The following is a 14,499-nucleotide window of genomic DNA, read 5'->3' on the forward strand; positions in this document are numbered from 1 at the left end:
CCCTTATTTGCTCCTGTGATTCTGTGGGCATGTTAGTGACTTAGAAGGACAGAGAGGGACAAAAAGAGGGCAAGGGACACACACAAAGACATTCTTCTCTCTTGGTTGGCCTCAGTCTTTTTAGGATGTGATCTTCCCACATCAGAGTTTAGAGAGTAGGGGTCACGTCTGGAATCACTCTCCAGGCTTCATCTCTTGCTCACTTCTAACCCTCAGTCGTTCTTCACAGAAATGCTGTGTGGTGAAGGTATGAGGTTGTATCTGCCAGACGTTCTCTCGTGCAAACAAAAAGATAGCTAAGTGTATTTTCGGTCAGCTCTGGTAAAGCTAAGGACATTTTGTCACGGAATGGAGCTGTTGGAAAAAGTTAATATGAACACAGCTGAACATAGCAATCTGGCCGCTCAGCACTGATTCATTAGTGACTCATGTGCTTGATGCCAGTATTCCTGGCTGTTTTTAAAAATAAACCTCCCCATTTCTCAACCTCATCTCGCTGAACTCTACATAATAGATGAGTTTATTAATTCACTCACCACAGCTTGTCTTGTTCAATCATTACTCCGTCCCAGAGTTGAGGAGCCCCAGTGGACTAGAGCAGTGCCTGCTTTCCCTCAGGTCCCTGTCAACCATTCAGAAACCTACAGAGATAGCAGAAAAGAGCTGGCCAGATTGAGTTGCTAAAGAGGTCTTACTTAAGCTACAACCTTCTTTTCACCCTGTTTTTAGGTCAGACCCGTGTCTTAAGGTCCTTGCACTCTGAGTCTGAAATTCTCGTTCGAAATTTTCACACGTTACAAAAATAAATACAACCTCATGTTGTGTCAGTCAGGTTTACGCACTGCCTCCGAAACTTTCATTCATTACAAAAAAATTTTGGATCGGGTAAAATTTTCTGCATTTTTCTCATCCGTAGCAAGCATTTTGAGAGGTGTTTTGACAATTCAGAGCCACTGTACAAACGAACGCTAACATCCAGAATGGCGTCCGACTAGTTGATCCACTTCATCACTGTATGACAAACAAAGTGCGGAATACGAATACATTTGTGGTCTCCTTTTTAATATGTGGCTCCAGTATCACTAGAAAAGCATCAAACTGAGCCACTGACATCCTGAAGTAAACTTTGAATTGTTTGAGATAATCCCACAGCTCCTTCATAAGGAGGTGGAACTTTCCTCTCTCAGGATTGGATGGACCCAGTATTAGCTCTTTCTTTTTCTCTTTTTAAGAAGAGAGGACAACCAAAGACTCCATTTTGTTTTTTTGCGACTCATATGAAAATTTCGGACTCAGTGTGCAAAGACCTTTAGTGTGAGCAGTGATGCCCATGCAGGAAACTTTAGTTCAGATCCTGCATGTCCATTTCAATTCTGCATCTTTCGCTATTGTTTACTTTCACTGCCCTTTTAATTTGAAGTGACAAGAAAAGTAGCAATTTAGAATTGATGTGAAAAACAGCGGAAGTTTAAACTACGGCTAGGATGGTCTAATTGTAGTGTGCTCAGGAACACAGCTTCCCTTGTGTGCTCAAACAAAGACCTACAGAGGCAATTTTTCCTCGACTGTCTTAAAGGCTAGAGAAGAGAAACAAACTGCTTTATTTTGTATTTTAAACTTAAATAGACTTTTCTAAACTATAGCTTTTTGAGAAAGCTATCAAGGTCATTCTGTCCATTGAGTTGGACTATTTTTTAATACTAAACTGTTTAAGGCTGCACAATGAATGTGCATATATATTTGTGGATTTGATTGTTAGCATGGTAATGTGGATGTTTTTGTTTGCACTGTAGTACAACAGTAATTAGAAGCTATAGGGGCCGTTTGCGAGCCTTTTTATTTGCTGACTGCCAGGGTTAAGCTGTCATTATGAAAATGGCCATCCTTCCCCTGCCGATACCTTTCTTCGGCTTTTGTGTGGAGAGCTGTGCTTTAATTACAGGTCTGTGAGTGATGTCACTGCTGTGGCGTCTCCTGCCATTCACCCAGCGCCTCCCCATTCTCCCCATACACGTGTGCTTAAACACACACCTGCCCCAGCTGCCCTCCATACCTGCCTTCATCTCACCCCTGAGTCCTCCTCAGCCACACTGGTGCTCGGATCTAAACAACTCCCACCTAACCCCAACCCCCACCCACAATTGTTTAGAGATGGCTTGATTATTTGTTCTGTGAATGTGGTTATTTAACTTTCCTCAAGCGGAAGATAAGGAGCCCTACAACGGTTGTAACAAGAATGAACTTGTGCCAGAACGGAAAGAAGTTGGTATGTACGCGAGTGTGAGCAAACGTCTCATTTATTGTACGTATGTACACCTTACACACAAGTTTTAAAGGTGTGGGAGTATGCAGGGAACGTCTCTCTGAATAATTTGGATTCCTCAAGAGGTTATTGCCGGAAAGAGCAGAAGAAGAGACACTCCACTGAGGGAACATTTCAATGGTGGAACACCGGAGAAGTTAAAACGGCTGAACAAGAAGGATAAGGGAATATTCAAAGCAAATTGGTGTGGACGTCATCAGCATCAGCACTACACCTGACCTAGGGAATGTGTTACCTAAAAGGCCAAAAAAACACCTGGGGACCATGGAGCTCTTATCGTAGATGTTAGATGACCCTGCTGAAAAAAGAAGGCTCCATCATGAAGTCTAAGAGCCCTGCAGAAAAACAGGATTGAAGGATTTCTCTCTGCTTTTTGTATGTGCGGAGAGAGCAAGGGGAAAGAATGGTAGGTAATGTTATCTTGTTCACAGTTACAAGAATCCTGCTCAGAGAATTCTATGGGGTTTCAAGTTTCTAATATGTATATAAAGTTTCTCTGGCACAATGGAGCTTTTGTAGAGTGCAAAATGACCCCCCTTTGCCTCTCTCCCTTCGTTAAAAAAATGCATTCATATGCTAGCAGAGCTGCAAATGTGGACTCAAGTTTCTGCTATCTTTATGTGTTGTGTCGTCACAGAGCCCCCGCGGGCTGAAATGTGCATCTCATTCACCAGCTCCGGCACTCTGCCAGCACTGCCAGTGCTCCTTCCAGACATGGATTAAGAAGAAAATCTAGGAGAAACAACAAGCTCCTGACAAAAAAATAGCTGGGATGACAGGTAACCCAAGTCAAAGAGAAAGACATAGAGAGAACGAGGAAGAGAGAGAGAAGGCAGACGATAATTACAGAGCTTTTTGTTTTCGGGGCCACTTTTAGCTGGCTACTTAAGTGCCTGATCCCAAATATATGCCTTGTAATTACAGTAGTGGGCCCCATTAGGGCAGAGGTCTTTGAGGGATTATGCTTTGTGTGTGTGTGTATGTGGCGAGGAAAGAGATGGCACAATTGTGAACCATATCCTTGTCTTTGATTGGCTGCTTGAGTCTTTGGTTGAGTCCCTGGATTCCCCTTGTCAGAGAAGCACAGTACTTGCTTCCTGCTTGCAGGTCTGTTTGAATTGCCCATTCTCAGAGTTCACAGCTGAAACATACAACCTTATTCACATCTGTGGGTGTCTCCCGCACTACAAGCTTTCCTTCTTGTTCTTTGTCTGTGTGCTGATGCAGGGAGATTTATGGTGATTATGACAGGCTGTCTCAGTGATGACTGCCCAGTGTGGCGTGTGTCATGTCGAGTTGACTGGGACTTTTTGGTGGTGTGTCCGTAGAGGCCAAGCAGTTGGAGAACCACCAGTGCTGGGTATCACTAGACTGAAGGAGATGGTGCCAGACCTCACTTACAGGGGAATTTTCAAGCCATGGCACCCAGCCAGATCTTTCCATTGTCTTGGCCCTTGTAGATTAGCATAGTGACACACAAACACAAGCTTATACGAACAAATGGGATGGAGCCGTGCCTTGAGACTAAATAGCGGAGAAGGTGAAGGCGACCAGGGGCGTAGCTGTGCCTTGTGTGTGTGCTTGTGGGTACATTAAGCCAACCTGAGAGCAAATGAGGAAGATCTGCCTCTTTAAGCTGTTGGCTTTCCTAATAGATTCTTAAGCACTGGCTTTAATGCATGTTAAACCAGGATTACCCAATCAATTATGGCCAGTACAAACAAGGATTACTTAAAACACTACATTTTTCTTGTGTAGAGGGTAAAAACAGGTGATAAAACAAGTAACTTGTCCAGGTCAGCTTGACCCTGAATGAAAGGGACGCAGGGAGATGTTCATTGTCAGGGGGTTGCCAGGAAAAGGAAATTGCATGCCCTTTCCACAAATGCCACCTTGCCACCAATGTTATTTTCGTAAAAAAAAAAAAAAAAAAAACTAAGACAAATATGATATAAATACATATTCGTAAACTGGAATAAAATAAAAATGTCAAAATAATTATAAAAAAAAAAACTAAAATGAAGCTAACAACAATTATTGGAAAAACTAAAATAAAACAATAATTATCAAAAATAAATAATCGTTTTTATAATCACTAAGCGCTCATCCCATGGTGGAAATATGTGAGCTGTGTGGCGGTTTAGGGAAATACCTGTAGATGGCGCATCATGCATGTGAGGTTAGCTGAGGGAGCGGCACAAAGCAGTTTAAAGTGCATTGCGAACTTCGTAATCAGGAATAAGGGATGATCGATACATCACTCTTAGGGCTGGGACAATAAATCAGTTCCTCGTGATTCGTGGATCGAGTCTGAGATTTTCAGAATTCATCGCGATTCACGCTTGAATTGATTCTGAGCTTAGTCTTTAACAGCAGATGGCGAACTAGGCTAGTTTTTAACCACACGCTAAAATGCTCACGAAAAAGCGCGCTCGTGTGTTCGGCTATGTACTTGCACCTCAGAATGCTTTTATGATGGGAGATTAATGTAAACACCCTTGTAATTCGCTTAAACCTTTTTGAACTTTATGAATGATTGTTTTATAGAAGGGTGTGTGTAAGGAATTGGATGCAAGCAGAGTACGGCTGTTGTTTCTAAAGCACACAGTGCTATCAGCTGTTAAAAACTAAGCTCAGAATCGTTTCGAGAGAGAATCGCAATGCATTCGGAAAATCTCAGAATTGATCCAGAATCATTTCTCGATTCACGATGTAATGATTTATCACTCTACTGGATGTTGAAAGGGAAATGTACCCATATGTCAAGCACATCACAAGAAGTCTGACTAAAATAAACATGGTGGTTGTTTATGGAGTAAAAATTCTTGGGCCTGTTTACACCTGGCCACTTCATGCATTTTCTCTGATTGGATAGCTATCTGATTTATAAAAACCATTGCATTTACACTTGGCCACATAAATGTGTCTCCGCAAAATGGATATAAATCCGATCTTCAATTCCTGCGCTATATGCAGATTTCATATGCAGAGTTCACGTCACCAAAAACAACAAATGACAACAAATTTATTTTTTAGTATTTTTGGGAGGAGTTAAATTTACATATGTGGTTTCAACAACCAGATGCATTTAGACATGTTCAGTTTTGACTGGAATGTGTCCCAGACCACCTCCTGAAGTGGTTTGAGCGATCGGATTTATATCCGTTTCGAATGCATTTCGGAGGGCATTTACACCTGGTCTGTTCACAATCTGCTAGCTATCCGATCAGTGAAAACGCATGAAGTGACCAGGTGTGAACAGGCCCCTTGACTGATTCATTTTGGCATCTATTTGCATACTTTTATTATTACATATCTGATCAATCTCAGCATGTTTTAAGTTTGTGTCATTACGTTTGCATCACTCAGCTTAAATAAAAATGTCTTGCTTTGGTCTGTAGCATGTAAGTGTTCTGTTAATTCTGCTAAACTTTAATTACTAAAAAGTAAATAGACGTGTTCACAAAATAAATACTAACAAAATTAAATGAAATTGAAATTTATAGCAAATTTGAAAATGATATTAAAATCAGTGTGAACTCTGCAAAAGGTAATCTTGAAGGCACATAGGGTGAACTAGTGAACAACCTTCTGCAACATAAAATGTCCATTGAGGCACTATATGGTTGTGCAGATGTGCGCACACATCAGGCATCACAGAAGTTCAGATGTGTGCATCAATAATTTTCCTTCTGCTTGTTGTTTGTAAAAAGACCCTAAGAGGACCCCATCCATAGATAGTGATTTTGCTATTGGTGCTTTTATATCAGCTTCTAGAGTAATTTATTTGCACAGGTTGGGTTTTTAATATGAAGAACAAAGCAAGGAGTTATGCTTCCATAGTGAATTACATGTTGCCAGTGTAATACAATTCTGGTTTGGCCATGTTTAAAGGTGTTATGCAAGATTATTTATATGTATTAATAGTTTCTTTGAATATAGAACAACACCATGAATGAATTGCATATTTCTTTAGCTGACGTCTGTGTGTACGTGTCTGTGTTCTGGCTCTGACCTTCCTGAAACCTGATCCGGAGGGTGTACCGTAAAGAGTACGTGCTGATACATCCCCAACTCTGCAAATATACAGAAAGGGCATAACACTGTGTCTGTTTACTTATTTTAATCTCAATTAGCAGCCAGAGTCTCGCTGCACAATGTGAAGCAAGTATGGACACATTCTTGCCAAACCAGCTCTGTGTGTATGTGTGTGTACTTTTGTGTGTTTAATTGAGCTCACCTCTCAGTGAACCAGTACATACTCGGTGCATGTTGTAAGCACATGATGGTTGGAGCTTGCCCACACTCTACCGCCTGTTCCCTTTCCATCGTTCCCTCACTTTTCTCTGACTCACATTTCCGTGACACCTTGACTGCCTGTTGTGTCATTCCATGAGTTTCTTTGATGGAGTATTTTACTCTGTCTTGCGGAGTGTGAGTCCTCCCTTTGAGACGATACGCAGGGCCTTTGAAAATAGCTTGTATGTCATCTTAACCTCCAAGTGAGGGGTCAGCCCCTGTTGAAAAGAGTGCTCAAGGCATAAGAGAGCAAGAGAATCCCACTGGATGTCTTTTATAAACCCTTTCACCCTTTACATTCCTGCGCCATCCCTCTCTTCTCGCATCTCTGTCTGGGCGAGTGAATGGTGACTGTAAACCTTCTCTACCCTTCCTTCTGGCAGGGTGAATGTGGTAGGAAATAAGAGTGGCCTAATCAGGCCTAATAAGAATGTGTTAGTGACAGGGGGGCTGTTGAAAGGGTTTGAGTCCTCTGTGGAGACACAAATAGACAGAAGACATGCCGGGTATTGAGTTACCAATGTCTGGGCCGAACTAGCAGAGCTCTCTTAGTGTCTCCTACATAATGTACTAACACAGGGCATGCCAGATATTGCAGCTACTATCAGTAGCAGGAAAGAATGTGGTTGCATGTGCTTTTGTTACATGGGTTATCAACACATAAGAGTGTCACAATAATGAAAAGGACAAATCTTTAAAGGGCTGGTTGATTATGATTTTTCTTTTTTAACTTTAGTTTACCAGTAGCAGCAGCTTATTTGCATTTAAAGGGACAAACACAAATTTGACAAGCTATAGTTTATGATCTGCCAGGTATTTTGAGCTGAAACTTCACAGACACATTCTGGGGACACCAGAGACTTTTATTACATCTTCTAAAAGGGGCATTATAAGTCCCCTTTAAATAAAATAATACATCACATCATTGACCCGCATATGTTATTGTTGTTATTGTAGTTCGATACACATTTTGTTGGCTTTAGACATGTGCAGCACTTGTATTTCAGATCTTCTTTGTCACACTAGCAACATTTGTCTTTGATATTGTTTGTGATGCGTCTGTAGTGCAGCTGTATGTTTTCTAGTGTGTGAATATAATCCCATCTTTATCACATCTGTGTCAACAGCTGTGGGAGCCCTCAAGCTAACTCCCACCTCCAAGTGAGCTGAGAGACAGGGAAAACACAACAAAAAAATGTGACTGTTTTACCCCCTTTAGAAATGAATCCTACTTAATTAAGAAGCAATGAAGAATCCACAGATAGCATTCTGTAATTAGCTTAAGCAGGGGCTGCTGTAACCAGATCCACTGCATTAACGACAACATAAGGCCCTGTGAAAAGCATCATTGTTCTCCGGATAATTGTCCTTTTAGTTAACGGTGGGCAGGGGAAAGGCTCTCCTTGTTAGAGGATCTTGGCTTGGGGCTGTTGACAGCCAGGGGAACAGATAAGAATGGGTATCCAGGGATGGGGCTGGCACTGGCCCTGTGCCCACTTTGACAAGCCCACTTGTGCCCTCTGCCGAAATCCGGATGGCATGTATAGGAATTAGGCCTCCCCTGGGTGTGAAGGGGGGCATGTGTTAATGACATGCCCCTAAAGGCTAATGAATGAAGAGAGATCAATAAAATAAGGCAGATGTATGCAAACAGCATGCTGATTATGCTGCCTAATGACGCCTGCTGGAGCAGAGCTGAGAAGGGAGGAATGGGGAGGGAAAGGAAAGTGCCATAGAGGCACATGGAACATTTATCGTCTCATCACACATTACCATGGAGTAAATTAAATGGCTTCTACTCAAGGGGTAAACTGTCAACTGATTAAATGTCATAGATATTTATGCTAGTGCAACTTTTTTGTTTTCCTCTATGTCCATGTTGTCAGTGTTGCATATATACAAATAAGCCAGTGTTCTGCAAAGCTTAGTCTACCACCATTGCAGAAAAATATAATTTATCTGAATTATGAACTTCCTGCCTTAATGGAATGTGATGTAAACACTGTGTAGCACAATGTTATGCCTTGAAAACACGTTTTCTGTTGAGTTTTCCTCACTGGCTGCAGGCAAAAATGAGGAGCGACCAGTGTAGTCCGGTTCACAAACAAATCACAAATAACTTTTTATAACATTATTCTGGGTTCATGTTAATTTATAAGTGTAGTATTGTTTATGTTTGTTCATTCATACTATGTTTAACTAATGTTAATTTAAATTACTGTAAAGCCGTAAAAGTAAAGAGAAATTCATACAGGTTTAGAATAACTTGAGGGTGAGTAAATGATGACAGAATTTACGTTTTTGTGTGAACTATCCCTTTAAGTCACACTCCACTATATTCTTTCAATAACTTTTGTATTGTGCTTTATATCAGTGTTACTATAGAGTGTTTTAGCAGCATTTAACAATAAGGTTCTATATGTTAACATTGGTTAATGCAATATCAGTGAATATATCAATGAACAATACTCATCCTCTAATCTTTTAATAAACTTATACATATAGTTACTTTTAACATTTTATTAAAAGTTATTCATGAAGCTTTTTGGAAGTAGTCAAGAGCTGGGGGTTAGGGTGCAGCCTAAAAAAGCAGATAGGTTCACCTCCTCTTTTCTTTGAGCTCCCTATTGTATCCAACCAGTCGGAGCTGTTAGAAACACGATATCTGCCTTTAAGCAGAGAGGGAGAGCAGCCAAGTCTTAACTGCTGTCTCATCCTGGCAACTGCATGGATGCTGTCTGCCTCCATTCATGAGGACTCAGAGAGATGGAATGAAAAGAGAAGGATGAGAAGAGAAAGAAGTCCCCTCCCCCTGTTCCCTCTCCATTTATTCCAGGATCAGGTCCTCTGAGGAATGTGACTAGCTCTGTGTACTTGTCCAATTCAGCCAGAACTAGAGACACAGTCTAAGTTCAACAGATAAAGCCCAGGTCTGCACTTTCCCCAGCAGGACGTTTCTGGTGTTGGGTTTCGGTGTAGGAGACTGTACATCTTAGATTTTGAGTGTTGTTCTCTTTGTTTCCTCTGACCAAGCCACTTGAATTTACAAAACGACAGGCAAAAGACTTCATGAGAACAGACGTCCAACACCGTGGCTTTGTGCCAGTCTTTCAGTAGTTGAGGCGTTTGCAAATGTGCTTAGAGGGATATTGTAGATGAAATCGTCTGGTGGAATAAAAAACTGATGACATCAGAGCCAGCCACTGACGATTGGGTTGACGTTGTAAGGCTGCATTATTTTAATGAAAACAAAGCGTACATCAAGACAAACAACACGCTATGCAATGCATCAATTGTTTTATTGCTTTGGATTGAGAATAAGATTACGGCTTTGCACTCCCCTTGGGCTTGAAATTAAACCCCTAGTCCACTGTTGAAGACCTTGGAGGACTTTCCAATAAGAGGCCAGAGAGCAGGTGGTGACCCCCTGTGGCCTTGGAGTATATTATTGACCAGGGTCCGGCACCCCAGTTGATTGCTTTATTGTATTGCTATGGACCTCAGTGGCTGGAGACCTCTAGTTGACCCGGGACTGGAGGGAGCATTGCAGTGACCCTCACCTTAGTGGAAGAGATATGTGGCTTTGACCTGTGCCTTAATGAGGGAAGGCTTGACCTGCCGATCTGCAGGGATAATGGTTCTTCTTCCAGTCACCTTCTTTCTGTCTCAGCCTGTAATTTAAAAGCTGTTGGGTCACTGGTGTCCTTCGCATTTGGGGTGGAGCTCTGCCCTTATTGCAGACCCTGTACATGACCCATTGGTGTTCATCATGTTGGTCTGGCAGGAGGGAGGAGGAACAAAATACAGATTAATCTTCTACAAATAACCGCAAAATGCTGCAGGATCACTTTGATACTCAAGTGCTGAATCTACACTTCTACTGGTATCCAGTGACGCCTTCAAAAACCTCTTTATCATTGGACATGAAGGGTCAGTAGCATTAAGGCAGATGAAAACTGGTTAAGCATAAACTCATGCCTCCCCAAGTCGATAAGAATGTGTTACAGATGCCCCAACTGAAGACATCATGGATTTTTTGCTGCATGTCTCCATTTCTGGCTGGATAAGACTACAAACCCCCGGAGTGGTGATTGGCACATAGACCTGCTAGATCTCCCGTGCTCTCCATAAACTGTCACTCTGTCAACCTGATCAAGGCACTTTAGACTTGCAGGAGAAAACCTCTCTAAACGCACATACACACGCTTCTCACTTCCTTATTACCTTTTGTTTTCCTTTGTTTTGTCTTAAGTGCCAGTTTCCAAAGGCTTCCATCAAAGCTCCTGCAGTAAAAGTGGGTTGCTGAAATGTTTAAATAACAGTCCCGAGTGATGCATACTTGATCCCTCTTACATGTAATACCACCAAAATACATGTAATGTGATGTGTTTCTCTTTAGATTTTATTTTCAAAATGACTTCTTTCTCTGTGTCCTCTTAATGAGGAACGAATAGGTTGAGATAATGAGCAGGCGGTGACAGGGCCAACAGGTGTTGCTTTGGCGTCCTTGTCCGTTCCGCCTCCCCCACACCCGTCCCTTTATTCCATCATGTCTTTTTGGCTTACATTTAAGTTTTAAAGCTGATCACTTTAGTTTTGGCTGTTAATCTTAAGACTGTATGTAGTCCTAGGTTCGGTTAGGCTTTTATCCAAAGACGCCCTGGTCATTCTTTTGCTTCGAGCATCACGGCACCATTTACTTTAGTATGCAGAGCTTTGTTTGTCTAATGCAGGCTCGTTCACCGTGACCCAGTCAGGCTAGCCACTGAACTCCCTCTGCACCTGCCCAATGAAAGGAGTGCACCTGGCATCATAGAGTTCACTTCAATTAATCCCTCCGAATTACAGTCCCTGAGCCAATTAAGCACCTCTCATCTTACACAGTCCCTCCCCAGCACGAGGCTCTGTCCATTGCTGACATCAACCACTCAGCCCCATTGAGAGAGGGGTTGGGCGTAACACCTTTGCTCTCTTCTCTGTATAGTCCATGCAAATTTTGGCCCGTTCTCCTCTGTTTGCAAAGCAGGTTTTATAGATTGCCTGATCCCTAAAGCTTTCCCTAAAGAGCCGGAAATGAAACATTTAGACCTTTTCAGAGCTTCCCAGTGGTGACTGCAACTCTAGATAATAAATGTCAACAACATTTCAGAGAAATACCCGTCAGATAACTTCTCAGAAATGATTGATCTGCATTTCAGTGCATGTCTATGCATTTGTGGCACAGCTTTGCTTATCTGCGTACTAGTCTATGTGAACCGTTTCCCATGTTGTGTTGGCATGTATACATAGCCTCCTACTCATGCCCAGAGCCCTGGCACCATCAACACACTACAAGCTTTCTGCTCCACAGAGCGATTTCATTCACAGTATAGCACTATATCTGGCAGCTTTCCCTCACCTTGTACACACACACACAGGCACAGCATCTGTGTGTGACAGGTTCTCTAATGGTAAGGAAGAGCAGAGCAGAGCAGTACTGTGGCCTTAGGTTAAGATTCAAAGTGCCTTTCTGTTGATCTTTTAGTCCTGTTTCCTTTGGTAATCTAAAAACGCATATCCTGACAGCCATTGAATGTTTATCTTGTTTTCTGGCATGCTTCCTCTTTGTCAAAACAGTGACGACATTAATTAAGCACAGTTTCAAGCTTTTCAAGACCTGGCAGATTCCAGTCCTTTCAAGCAGCACAGACTTCATTGTTTTATATTTTGTTATATATATATACTGTAGGTGCCTTTGAGTTTCACTGTAAGAGTTTATATAATAAAGAAAAATATTTTTAAAGTCTTGTATCAAACACGTCAAGTTCTTAATGTTTGTGTCATATGTTTTTTTTTTTTTTTTTTAACTCTTTAATGTGTAAAGTATCGAAACATCTATCAAGCTCTTATCAGCTGGGTTATAGTAGGTCACCACTGGAGTGTCGCAACAGTGACTCTCGCAACAGTGACTCTGTGTGCACTGCTGGCGAACAGATCCAAAAACCTTTTGCTTACTGTGCTCTGAACTAGCATGTTCTTTTTTCTTTTTCTTTCTTTTTTTTTTTTTTTTTTTACTATTTTGGAACTGTATTTAAGCTCAACTTACATATGAACAAGTCTCTGTTTCAGGTTGAGAGCACAGACATGTGGCCTTTCTTTAAACATGCTTAATTCTCATTGCTTTTCTGCCTCTTTTACCCCTCTTAATCCACACGGCCTCCTCCCCCAGCGAGAGGCAGCAGATGATGGACGGGAGTTTATCCCTTCGACTTGCAGTGGTGAATGGGCCCTGTCGTTACATTATGATGTGTTCGCAGGAAAAAGGTTTCTGTGTAACTTCACCATCATGCCAAAAATAACTTTCTGGGTGTGATACTGATTTGTCTGTACTTAACAATTTACTTGTTAGCATGTTCCACAAGTTGCATTACAGCTCATTTTCTGGCCCATACGTTTAACTCTGGGAGACCTGTGGCTATTGAAGAAGGTGTGTGTGTGTTGGATGTGAGGGTGGGTTGGGGGTTTCCATGTATCTTTGAGTCTTTCATTCTGCAGGTAATTACACAGCAATGTAAATTACAGCGAGGCAGCAAAGAGCCATGGCCCCTGCCGGCACTAGCCTGGCCCTGCATGTGTCCCTCCTGCCTGACCCTGCAGCTAACGGCTTAACACAACAAGCCACATCTTAGTATAGACCTCTGTTCATGGCTGCCCTTGGATAAATCATTAGCAGATGATGCTTTCTTTTGAGTTCCCTTTCTTTTTCTCTTTCACTTTCCATGTCTACCTAACCCTGCCATACACTATGTGTAGTTCAAAAGAAATCATATCTGGTTAATATTTAGCTGCAAGATCCCTGGATAAAGGGGTGGAGTTGGTTGCTTTGAAAAGCTGAAACTCATAGGCACACATACTGAAGATATGTTTCTGTCCATGAAGGAATGTGGCTTCTCTTCCAGGATCTGACCTTTGACCCTGTTCTGACACATGACTGAGATTCTTTAAGCTGCACTCTTTCTCTCTCTGCCAGGTCTATCTGTTATTACACACACATTGATCTGTCACCAGCAGTTAGAGCTCCAAGCTCCAGTCTCTTCCTCTGCTCTTAGATGTAAATCCTAAAAACATGACCACAGAGTGACTGGAGATCTGTTTCTTTCTCTGTTTTTCTACCTCTCTTGCTCCATCTCTCTCTCTTTCACCTTTTCTTTCCTCCTTTCTCTTTCTGGCCCAGCTGGGCTCCAGATGTAATCTGCATTTCATGTGGTGAAGTGCAGGGAGACAGGCCATTTGAGCGGAGCAGCGCTGGGCTGAGATTGAGCCGGGCTTTGGGTCTGCCGCTCGGCAGTTCAGCTAGATGTTGCGGTTAGTGTGATGTGAACTTTGACAGTCTGTGTCATGCCTAATGCCTCACTTCCCAAACACAGCTCAGTGAGGCTGATTTATATCTAACAGGTGCTGTGTTCAGCGCAGCAGCAGAGCTGATGGGATGGGGGACAGCTTGTGGCCACCTCATTAAAGAGAGGAGAAGATGGAAGGCAGTTCCTCTGTCTGACAACCACACCCGCCAGATACGAAGCCTAAGTGTAAGAGAAGGAAGAACATGGACTTGCAAACAGTTGCCATGCTTCTTCAATTTTTGACTATTTTTCTTCCTGTCGCACATGCTTTGGATTTCCTCTTGCCCTGCTTGGGCTTTTAGGCGCGGTGGGCTCGCTGACCTCTGCTGAGTGCACAGTGGCTTAAGCCCTGGCAGACACCACAATGCCAGGATTGTCTGGGAGTGTTGACATGCCAGCAAACTTTGACGGGCTTATGTTAGTGGCGCGGTGTCAGTTTTCCCCCTGCTGCCCCTGTGAAGGCAGTCCTTAGCCTCCTCTCTCTTCTTTCTTTAATCT

The 14,499-nt window shown here is 42.4% G+C and overlaps 1 protein-coding gene across 3 annotated transcripts in view; it reads left to right on the plus strand.

The window, feature by feature from the left end:
• The window catches only part of zfhx3b (zinc finger homeobox 3b), a 164,455-nt gene that overhangs the window by 35,915 nt on the left and 114,041 nt on the right, over positions 1 to 14,499 (plus strand). Inside the window, exon 1 of one of the 3 annotated variants that reach the window (XM_067400053.1) lies at positions 2,594 to 2,729. The exons of the other annotated variants lie outside the window; for them this stretch is intronic. The gene's annotated coding sequence lies outside the window, so the exon portion shown is untranslated. Of the gene's footprint in view, positions 1 to 2,593; positions 2,730 to 14,499 lie in introns of those variants that run through there. 3 annotated transcript variants of the gene reach the window in all.

Source organism: Chanodichthys erythropterus, chromosome 11 (genome assembly GCF_024489055.1).
Source record: "Chanodichthys erythropterus isolate Z2021 chromosome 11, ASM2448905v1, whole genome shotgun sequence".
In the NCBI taxonomy this organism is placed as follows: domain Eukaryota; kingdom Metazoa; phylum Chordata; class Actinopteri; order Cypriniformes; family Xenocyprididae; genus Chanodichthys; species Chanodichthys erythropterus.